Raw genomic sequence first — 11,324 nt, forward strand, 5'->3', positions numbered from 1 at the left:
AAAAAAATTGGGGTCAGTAAGATCAGGTGATTTTGAAAAAAGTCTCTTATACTCAATAAGGCTGATGAAAAATACAGTAAAAACAGTAATTACTGTGAAATAATTCTAAACTTTAAAACAAATTTTCAATTTGAATATATTTTAAAATATAATTCATTCCTGTGATGGCAAAGCTGAATGTTCAGCAGCATTACTCCAGTCTTTAGTCTCACATAATCCTTCAGAAATCATTCTAACATGCTGATTTGTTGCTCAAGAAACATTTCTTATTATTATCATCAATGTTGCTTAACAGTTTTGTGGAGACCGTGGTACTTTGTATTTTCAGGATTCTTTGATGAATCTTCCTTAGGGACACGGTAATTATGTAAATATATTTAAATAAACTCTCACTGCAAGACAACATGTCAGGCAGGCCTCAAGCCTTCCTCAAATCAAATTGTTTCAAGAAGTATATTTAGTAACTGGAGACAAAATAAAGCTCAGGAAGGGCAATAATGAGTGGACACATTAGAAATGATAAACAAAAATGCTCTGGTTTACACATGAAGGGCTTTGTGTGACTCAGTTCAAATCTGGAACCGTTTTCAAGTCTCGCTGTGTCCAAACTTGACCATCTCATCTGAAGATGTGGTGAGAATCAGAGACCGGAATGAAAGCTGGGTTTAGTTCTGGCCACATTTCAAATCATCCCAAGTCTCTCTGTGTTTTTGTAATGGGCCTCCGGATACAACTGACCACAGAGAGGGACTCATTAGGGCTACTGATGCTGTCTTACCCCACATTCCCAAATCACGGCCAGCCAAGGAAACCTTGCATTGTAAGAGACGATTTTACTTAAGTGAAATGGATTTACAATGGCTTGTGATTACACCTCCTGCGCTGCTAATTCAGGCTTCCTCAGCGTGAAACTGATAAAAATCGCTTGGCGTCAGTAGCCCTGCTGCAGCCTTGTCTAAAATGCAGCATGTGCCTGAATGGACAGTTTGCAGTTATGGCAGATTACTGAAGGAATGCACGCTGTTCTGCCCAGTCCGATGCTATGCCTGTTTAAAAGTCATTATTATTGCTTTTCCTGAAAGGATAGTTTCTCTTCGTCACTTTCTCAGTGTAGAAATTAGCATCACAGGCAGCTCTTTCTTATTAAAGTTTTGTGGAGACCGTGGTACTTTGTATTTTCAGGATTCTTTGATGAATCTTCCTTAGGGACACGGTAATTATGTAAATATATTTAAATAAACTCTCACTGCAAGACAACATGTCAGGCAGGCCTCAAGCCTTCCTCAAATCAAATAGTTTCAAGAAGTATATTTAGTAACTGGAGACAAAATAAAGCTCAGGAAGGGCAATAATGAGTGGACACATTAGAAATTATAAACAAAAATGCTCTGGTTTACACATGAAGGGCTTTGTGTGACAGTTCAAATCTGGAACCGTTTTCAAGTCTCGCTGTGTCCAAACTTGACCATCTCATCTGAAGATGTGGTGAGAATCAGAGACTGGAATGAAAGCTGGGTTTAGTTCTGGCCACATTTAAAATCATCCCAAGTCTCTCTGTGTTTTTGTAATGGGCCTCCGGATACAACTGACCACAGAGAGGGACTCATTAGGGCTACTGATGCTGTCTTACCCCACATTCCCAAATCACGGCCAGCCAAGGAAACCTTGCATTGTAAGAGACGATTTTACTTAAGTGAAATGGATTTACAATGGCTTGTGATTACACCTCCTGCGCTGCTAATTCAGGCTTCCTCAGCGTGAAACTGATAAAAATCGCTTGGCGTCAGTAGCCCTGCTGCAGCCTTGTCTAAAATGCAGCATGTGCCTGAATGGACAGTTTGCAGTTATGGCAGATTACTGAAGGAATGCACGCTGTTCTGCCCAGTCCGATGCTATGCCTGTTTAAAAGTCATTATTATTGCTTTTCCTGAAAGGATAGTTTCTCTTCGTCACTTTCTCAGTGTAGAAATTAGCATCACAGGCAGCTCTTTCTTATTAAAGCCAGGTGGATGATCACATGACAACGGAAGAGCAATAAACCCTGGGCAAATGACAGTGAAGGTTCTCATTTATCCAAATCATGGGATTTTCACATAAACATTATTGGGCAAATATTGACACTGGTATGTTCTTGAGTGATCACCAAGCAATGAACCAAAAAGATACCTTTTTATCATGGATTCTTGCTTGGTTAAATGTTTCAAAAAAACTATCTCCATTCTTAAAAATTAAGGTTCTTTATTGTCATCTGTGGTTTAACATCCATAGAATCTTTCCATTGCACAAAAGGTTCTTTATAGTGGAAAAAATAAATGTTTCAAAAAAACTATCTCCATTCTTAAAAATGAAGGTTCTTTATTGTCATCTGTGGTTTAACATCCATAGAATCTTTCCATTGCACAAAAGGTTCTTTACAGTGGAAAAAGTTTCTTTGATTATTAAAATGCTCTTCACACTAAAACAAAAAGGGTTCTTTCAAGAACTGTTCACTTAAAGGTTTTGTGGGGAACCCAAAATGGTTCTTCAATGGCATGACTGCGAACACACCTTTTTTGGAACCTTTATTTTTAAGAGTGTAAGCGACTATTTGCAGATTGTGCATTAACTGTTTCATGCAACATGTATACAGGGGAGGAGTGCTTGACGATGGCTGTGAAGACACGATGCCAGAACCAGCTGAAGCGGAGGAGGAGTCGCAGCGACCGTATAGCGAGCCGGGCGAGGGCCCGCAGGAGTACGACGGGCAAAACCGGCCGAGTGGAGCAAAGCAGCGGCCTCTGTGAGATTCACTTTCTCCCCCTGGTTGTGGGAGTGAAAGATAGCAACCGAACCCAGCGCCTACACTGTGTAGGTGAGTCAATGAATTGTAACGTTCAAAAGGTTTAATTATCTCTGGAAGGACAATGACAAACTCTTAGGAAGACTCTTAGAAGCAACAGAAGCACAATTAACAATAGGCCAGGTTAAATGAGTTATTTGAATCCTGAATAGAAAGAACCTGAATCTGGCTTTTTTAAAGGTGGTTTGATCTGTTTTGCCAACTCCCACAATTTCGCAAACTTCAAACACATGCCTCCGCTCCAAAAACACACCCTCCAAAGACATGTCAGCCAACCATTTCTGCTTGATTATTTCTAATTGCTACATTTTTATTTATTTTTTTGCTGTCACAGAGACAGGTGTGATTTCTTACCTATTTTAGTGAAGTATGCACTCACGATTTACAGTGCACAAATCATTTACAGTACTTTTAAAGGTGTGTTCAAGTCATGTTGGAATTTCTGCAAGTATGAGAAAAAAAAGTTCACATCCTTGTAGAGCACATAATTACAACACTGTAATTTTCTGAGCTCTGCTTATACCACCTGACCGCTGCAACCTGATGAAACACTGAAAATGGCAGTAAAATGTAGTTAAGCAGTTATTTCGTAATATTTAATAATCTTATAACTGACTACTGTTAATGTCTTAATAATGCAAAAATATTCTGAAAATAAACGAAATACATAGTTTAATGTAGCTATAGCACAGAGTTGAATAACTATCTAATGTTAAGCTATATTAACAGCCGCTACTTTTTATTACACAGATTCATTTTGCTGTTAATTGTGTTGCCACAGAAATGCATTATTCCGAGTCCAAGGATGTGAACAGCTCCTAGTAGAATGTCCGAGTTATCTAGTAATTACAACATGCCATGAATGCAGCATAAAGAGTCAGTCACACTCACAGAAGTATTTCGACAAAATTTGGTGGGAAAAAATGTTCATTGTCTATAGCTAATAGTGTAGCGATGCATGAAGCACAACTTGCACAGAATTCACTTTTAAACCATAAAGCTTTCTGCTGGTCAAGTGGCAAATTCACATGAACCTGCTGCAAAATCTGCATGTGGAATTTTTCCATCCTCAAGCGAAATTCCAAATCACACAGATTCCTACTGAAAATTTGCTGAAGTGACAGTACATTATATTTAGAGTTAATCATGTCATGTTTGGGTCTGTAAAAGATAGGCATGTTGAAATTCTTCTCTCCTACTTTTTAATGCTGCTCACCTCAAACCTAACGCTAAGCGATGTGGTTATTGCTGTAGATCACCCAGACTTTGCCAGATGCCCGCAGCCTTTGCCACTGACCAGCCCCAGCACGCCCATCTCCAGCTGTGAGCTCAATAAAAACACCCGCCGGTGCCATCAGCAACGCCTGGCCACACACCTGTCCTGCCGCCTCTACCAGACCTGTGATCATGCTGTTCTCCTGTCAGGTACAAAAACAAAAAGAAGCTCATTTGTATGACTCAAAGAACTCTTCTGGATGATCTGACCCTAGATCAGCCTATTGATGTCTGAAATGCTGGACAAATACTTGGATCAGCTGTCTCAGGTATGCTGCTCCTACATAAACTTTAACCTGTGCACATGCAGGTGGCTGGCAGGAGCAGATAACATACCAACAACATGCGAAGAACCTGCAGCTCTTCTACCAGATGCTAAGGAGCAACGGCTTCCATAAGGACCACATAAAGACATTCTTTGCTGGGAATGGACAGGTAGCAGGTCAGAGGACATTTCAAGTCATTTAAGCTTTTATTGGGTTATTGCAAACAAGTAGTTCACCCTAATGCTTTATATTCAGATTCAACAACTGTTTTTATTTCTACAGCTAAAGAGACAGAGGGGATGTATCCAGCCACAGAGAAAGAGGTGATCAGGAATCACATTTCCTACATCTGCCGAAAGCAGCACTGTGTGGATTCTCTTGTTCTGTTCCTGAACAGCCCCACACGCAATGACGGCACCATGCTGCTCTGGGACCGCAATAACAACGGCATTGTGAGTGTGTGCGTCTGTTCAGACGTTTTGATGGTCGCATAGTATAACTAGTGCTGCACTAGGACTGGATACACTGAAGTTAATGTTCAAACTTACTATGTACACAATTACTATAGAGCACAACAATGTCCGCCTACTTTTCAGCGGCCTTGGTTCCCAAAGTTTTTTTTCTATTTATTTTTTCAACAGGAATTTCAACGATTTTTTTTAACAATAACTCATTAAAACATTACAAATTACGAATACAAAAAATATAATATATGAAAATTAGGGGGAAAAAAAACTTGGGGCACAAGGCAACAAACTACTCATGCCATGAAGCACTGTGAATGACATAATTGAGTCAAAATCAATAATATAAAACTATTAAATTTGAAGTTTTATTATAAAGTTTTATCATAATGAAATAAAATTAAGTATAAAATAATAAAGCCACTGATACAAAACATTATAACAATTAATTTTGTAGGTATATTTTAAAATATTCAACAAATACAAGTGCGCTACTGCCAAAAGTACGCTGTAAGAATTAAAAAAAAAAAAAAAACTTTATTCAGCAAGGATGCATTAAATTGATCAAAAGTGATATTAAAGACGTTTATAATGTTACAAAAGATATATATTTTAAATAAATGCTGTTCTTTTGAACTTTACAAGCATCAAATAATTCTGAAAAAATGTACCACGGCACAGCACAAATGTTTTCAAAATTGTTAATAATAAGGAATGTTTCTTGAACACCAAATCAGCATATTAGAATGATTTCTGAAGGATTATGCGGCACTGAAGACTGGAGTATCACCTGCTGAAAATTCAGCTTCGCATCAAATTACATTTTAAAATATAGTAAAATAGAAAACTGTTATTTTATAGTCATAATTCGTAATAAAGTGTTTTTTTTTTAACTGTATTTTATATCTTATCTGCCTCAAACGTTTGAACAGTAGTGTATGAGAGCAGTATGTTTAGGTTGATTATGTCATTTGAAATGCTTGGAAGCAGGAGATCTTTTGGAATGTGTCTGTGGTAATAGCAGCTTCTATGGCTGGATCTTTCTCTTCTGGACCACAATTACTGTAGTTCTTCACTCAGAATTCAGCTGTTAAACACAAATGTTTAAAAGGTTTAAAAATAAAATTGAAATCACACTGACTTCACTGACTTATGGCCTCTACAGATGCATGTATCATTACTTAATCTCAGACATCACAGTAGGTCGGATTTGAAAGGCGTTTACATTACCATTAAAAATCTGTTGCTCTATAGAGGGGGTGGGGATGGGATTTTTACTTCCAGAACCCAACAGTTGTGCTCTGTAGTGGTTGAAACCCACTGGGTTTTTTGGAAATATTTTAGTTCTGTGGATTTTGTAACAGAATTATATTTTCACAGTCGGGCTGTGAAACCTATACTGTGTTATTCTGAAAGTGCTGAGGTAGATTTGTTTTAAATGTGGGGGTTCCTGGAAGCACAGAGAGAACAGATGAATAAGAAGAGTTTAGGAATTCCTTATCTTCCCGTAAATGAATCCAACGTGTTTCCCCAAGCCCACCACTTCAAAGTGCCCACTAACCAAAGGATAAAAGTATTACACTATGGAAGTTGACTTCTGGTTGACTCTCATCTGTTCATTCGGTTTCATTTCTTGGAAGGGATGAATCTGTAGACACTTTGCACTTTGGTGGTTCTTGTCTTACGAGTGCATGGAGTATTTTTAGTGCTGCTAATGAGAGCACCACCTGTGTTGCAAACATCCAAGAGGGGATGTTTTGACAAAACGTATTCCCTTAATGCACATGGACAACCCAGAGCAGACTCCTCACTTAACAAGAAACACGAGAGAGATTAGATGAAATTTCATAGAGAAATAAAGCACAATCTTAAGCCCTCAATCTTATTAAGAAACACAGACAGCTCCTTTTATCAACTCACAATAGACCAGCCATCCACCTCGTGCCTCTTTCATCTATCATTAATACAACTGTGCACATATTAAATGATATTGCTTTAATAAAGTACACTCCTGTTGCTTCACCAGAATCCCACAATCCTTTGCAAAAGGTAGTCAGTAATCCCGGCCATATGTTTAGAGCAGGGCAAACAGAAGGGAGCAGACTGCACAGTAAAGCCCACCCTTCCATGACAATGGGGACAGACTCTCTAGGGACAAAGGCAACAACCTGATCCCCAGACAGGGATGTAGTGACAAAGGGGGGCTTGAGAGACAAGGACCACACAGGATCAGGGCCACCAGACGCTCAGCTTCCCACAGGAAAACTGCTCATTTCTTCTTAAGTAGTAGAAAGAGTATGGCTAACTGTTCATTTCAACAACTGCCGTGAACGTGAATGCTAGGACAAATGAATGTCAGCCCTCCCCTTGAAGTGCCTTTAAACAGGCCACAGTCGTTTTGGTGGAAAGACTACAAAGCCTTGCATACCCGAATCAATCGTAGGTGCATTGGATGAAATTACAATATAAACATATATATAGTGTGCAGGATCTATATTTTTTCCTAATGATAAGACAAAACTGTAAATTGGGGGAAAAGACAGTTTGGTAATTATTATAAAATTTATATTCTCTCATATAATTAATTTTATGATAGTATTGTATATTATAATTTAATATTAATATTATATTTTCTTTATTACATACACTAACGTTCAAAAGTTTGGAGTTGGTAATATATATATATATATATATATATATATATATATATATATATACTAGGGATGTAACAATGCAACACGAGCCGGTTGAAAAAAGATAAAAATATGTGAAGACTTAAGTCAGTTGAGATGTTAAATGAATCTTACTTTCATTCGTATTATTTATTCGATTTGGGATTTGTTTTCAAATTTCAGTTTGGTTTTGGTATTTGCCATATTTCAATTTCACAAAGAAATGTGCAGCATTTTGTCTGAGAAATAATAAAAGGATACCTTTTCATTTATAATTTGTGACCCTGGACCACAAAACCAGTCATAAGGGTCAATTTTTCGAAATTTAGATTTATAACATCATCTGAAAGCATTGATGTATGGTTTGTTAGGATAGGACAATATTTGGCCGAGATACAACTATTTGAAAATCTGGAATCTGAGGGTGCAAAAAAATCTAAATACTGAGAAAAACGCCTTTAAAGTTGTCCAAATGAAGTTCTTAGCAATGCATATTACTAATCAAAAATTAAGTTTTAATATATTTACATTAGGAAATTTACAAAATATCCTCATGGAACATGATCTTTACTTAATATCCTTATGATTTTTGGCATAAAAGAAAAATCTAAAATTTTGACCCATACAATGTATTTTTGGCTATTGCTACAAATATACCCCAGCGACTTAAGACTGGTTTTGTGCTCCAGGGTCACATTTGTCTTAAATCTCATTTTGTAAAAAAAAAAATTGTGAGAAAAACGTATCGTGAATCGTATCACATTGTGAGTTGAGTGAATCGTTACAACCCTAATATATACAGTATTTTAATCAGCAAGGATGCATTGAATCAAATTTGACTTTTTTTAATGGTATAAATTATTTCTATTTCAAATTAATGCTGTTGAACTTTCTATTCAGCAAATAATTCTGAAAAAAATATATCATGGTTTACACAATATTAAGCAGCACATCTGTTTTCAACATCGATAATAATAAAAAAATGTATCTTGAGCACCAAATCAGCATATTAGATGATTCATATTATTATGATTTCTGAAGGACACTGAAGACTGGAGTAATGGCTGCTTAAAATTCAGCTTTGTCATCACAAGAATAAATTACATTTAAAATATATTCAGAGAGAAAATAGTCATTTTAAATTCTACAAATATTTCACAATTTAACTGTTTTTAAAGTACTTTTGATCAAATAAATGCAACCTTAAGCTTGAGAGACTTCTTAAAAAAAAAAAACAATTAAAAAAATCTCACCAATGTTAACATTTTGAACAGTAGTCTGTGACTGTTGCCTAAATTTTATAAAAGCATTATCCACTCTAGTCCTTGCATTACATGGCTTTTACCTCATGTTGTGCTTATAACCAACCCTTACACATAGTAAAATCACTGTAATGTACAGTCTTTTGTGGATTACTGCTTTAATAAATAGCATTCTAATGCAAAATCTATAAAACATGTCATTTGGTATGACAGGAAAGCTCAATACAATGGTTTATTGGTATATATATTTTTTCTCCAGGCAGATCTGAAGGAGCGGTACTCTGTGGGTGAACTGTTAGCAGATCTGGCCGGGTGCAGGGCCAGTCGGGTGCTGCTCTTTGTGGAGCAGAGCTACAGTGGAGTCCTCAGCAAGAGACTGATGGGATCTCTTAAACACGTCAATGTCGTGCTGCTGAACAGCCTGCCCTGGATGCACACAGCTGAGTTCTGGGCCTCTCTGCACCCATCCGAGTGCCTCATAGACCACCTCAGTAAGGTCAGACTTTACAAGCCTTTGTGAAGCTGCTCTGTTCAGATCACTCTTTTTATTGTTCAAAACAAGGTATACACCTTATTTTTAACTTGAGAGCAGGGCACATCAATTTGTAATTTGTAACTTAACTTCGATTCTATCTTTACAAAAACAATATTTTACACCGCTTAACATTGCAAACTACTTTTTGTTATTATATTCATTTAATTTATTATTGTGATCATAAATGCACTGGTTTGTAGTGCATATAGTTTTACCATTTACTGCACTGTTAATCTTCTAGTTAGGCTAATGAATCGTAAGCCTCACAATAGTTAAACTACATCAGTGCATTAATTCTAACGCATTTATTAATCTTAGTTAATGTTACCTTCACCATTTACTATGAAAATCAAAAGTTTTATCTCTTAGCATTATTTAATGGACCTGAGCCAACATGAACTAACAATGAACAGCTGTATTAACGTTAACAAAGATTAATAAATGAATTGCTCATTGTTAGTTCATTTTAATTTATCAATTAACTAATGTTAGCTAATGGGACCTCATCAGTGTATTAATTCTAACGCATTTATTAATCTTAGTTAATGTTACCTTCACCATTTACTATGAAAATCTAAAGTTTTATCTCTTAGCATTATTTAATGGACCTGAGCCAACATGAACTAACAATGAACAGCTGTATTAACGTTAACAAAGATTAATAAATGAATTGCTCATTGTTAGTTCATTTTAATTTATCAATTAACTAATGTTAGCTAATGGGACCTTATTGTAAAGTGTAAATGAATATCCTAGCTTCTCTTTTCCTTGTACTAAAAAAGAAAGGGGACAGAGGCAAGTTCAACGTTTATGACCTACATCATAAACACAGTCTATACAACTCATGCTCTTTATTCTGCCGAGTCTTCTTAACTCTAATGACGGCTTTGTCTGTGGAACAGAACCAAATCCAAAAAGTCAGTTTTGACTGAAAATGGTCACAAGACAAATGGTAACCAATGTTGTGTCGATGTGTCTTTTCTTTTTTTAGCCAACACAACATTTCAGATCTTCCGTGGCATAACTTAAATTTCTGCCTGTTTTCCACATAAAGCTATCGTATGACTTTAAGACTTTAAACTCACTCTCTCTATGCTTAATCTAACACCAGAGTTCTGGGACGCCCCGACTGGCTGATGCTGCTCTGGGACTGCTGAACGTGACTCTGGCTGGTGCTCTGTGTAACTCCACCCCTCCTCTCACCGAAGCTGAAATGAGGAAGGAGTACATGGGCTGCCAGAACCTCCCCACAGCTCTGTGGTATCAAAAACGGCCCAAGACTGACAATAGCAGGAATTGAGTGAACTGACAGTTTCCAGGACTTTCGGGAAGACTAGAGCCAACTCTACTGTTCCAAATACATAATTCGGACACTTCAGTGGAGTACTTCCATGGAAAACAAGTACCAACGAGTAGTCCTAGTATGACTTTGTATAATGCACAAACTTCAAATTCATGACCAGCGCTTTCCTCACACACACACACACACAAGAATCTACCAGTGTGTGCGCATTTAATTCACCCGGTGATGCACATAGACCTTGACAAGCTGTTGAGAAACGGAGACTACATAATGTGCGCTTAAGAGATCGAAAGAAGAGGCAGTAATGCAGGACAGAGAGAGAGAAAGCGTCTGACATGTCCTCACTTTGAACCTCAGTTCCCCTGCTTGCCACTCCGTAGAAGGCGTCCCATGCGAACTTCTCCTCTCTCCGCCTGCCGTGGGGGTTCAGTGCAGGGGCATCCACGCTCCTTTACCGGAGTGCTCTTCCGTGGGTCATCGCACAGGGCGCGCCTGGAACTGAACAATGGTGACTGGGCCACTCTGAAACACACCTTACACTCACTTGAACATTTCAGGACAAATCTCCTTGTCCCTTCTTCAGCTCAGTAAGGGACAGGGCGGTCCAGCATGATTTAGTAATGAGAAATGTTTCCTCACCACGTCTGGACCCTAGCAGACACTGGGCTCTGCAAGCATGTATTTAAGTCAGACCTCTTATTCCACGCT

The 11,324-nt window shown here is 37.7% G+C and overlaps 1 pseudogene; it reads left to right on the forward strand.

Moving 5' to 3' along the window:
* Positions 1-10,687, forward strand: part of LOC107752928 (uncharacterized) — a 15,732-nt pseudogene extending 5,045 nt beyond the window's left edge.
* Positions 10,688-11,324: the final 637 nt, after the last annotated feature.

Source organism: Sinocyclocheilus rhinocerous, unplaced genomic scaffold (assembly GCF_001515625.1).
Source record: "Sinocyclocheilus rhinocerous isolate Xijiao unplaced genomic scaffold, SAMN03320098_v1.1 scaffold1252, whole genome shotgun sequence".
Classification (NCBI taxonomy): Eukaryota; Metazoa; Chordata; class Actinopteri; order Cypriniformes; family Cyprinidae; genus Sinocyclocheilus; species Sinocyclocheilus rhinocerous.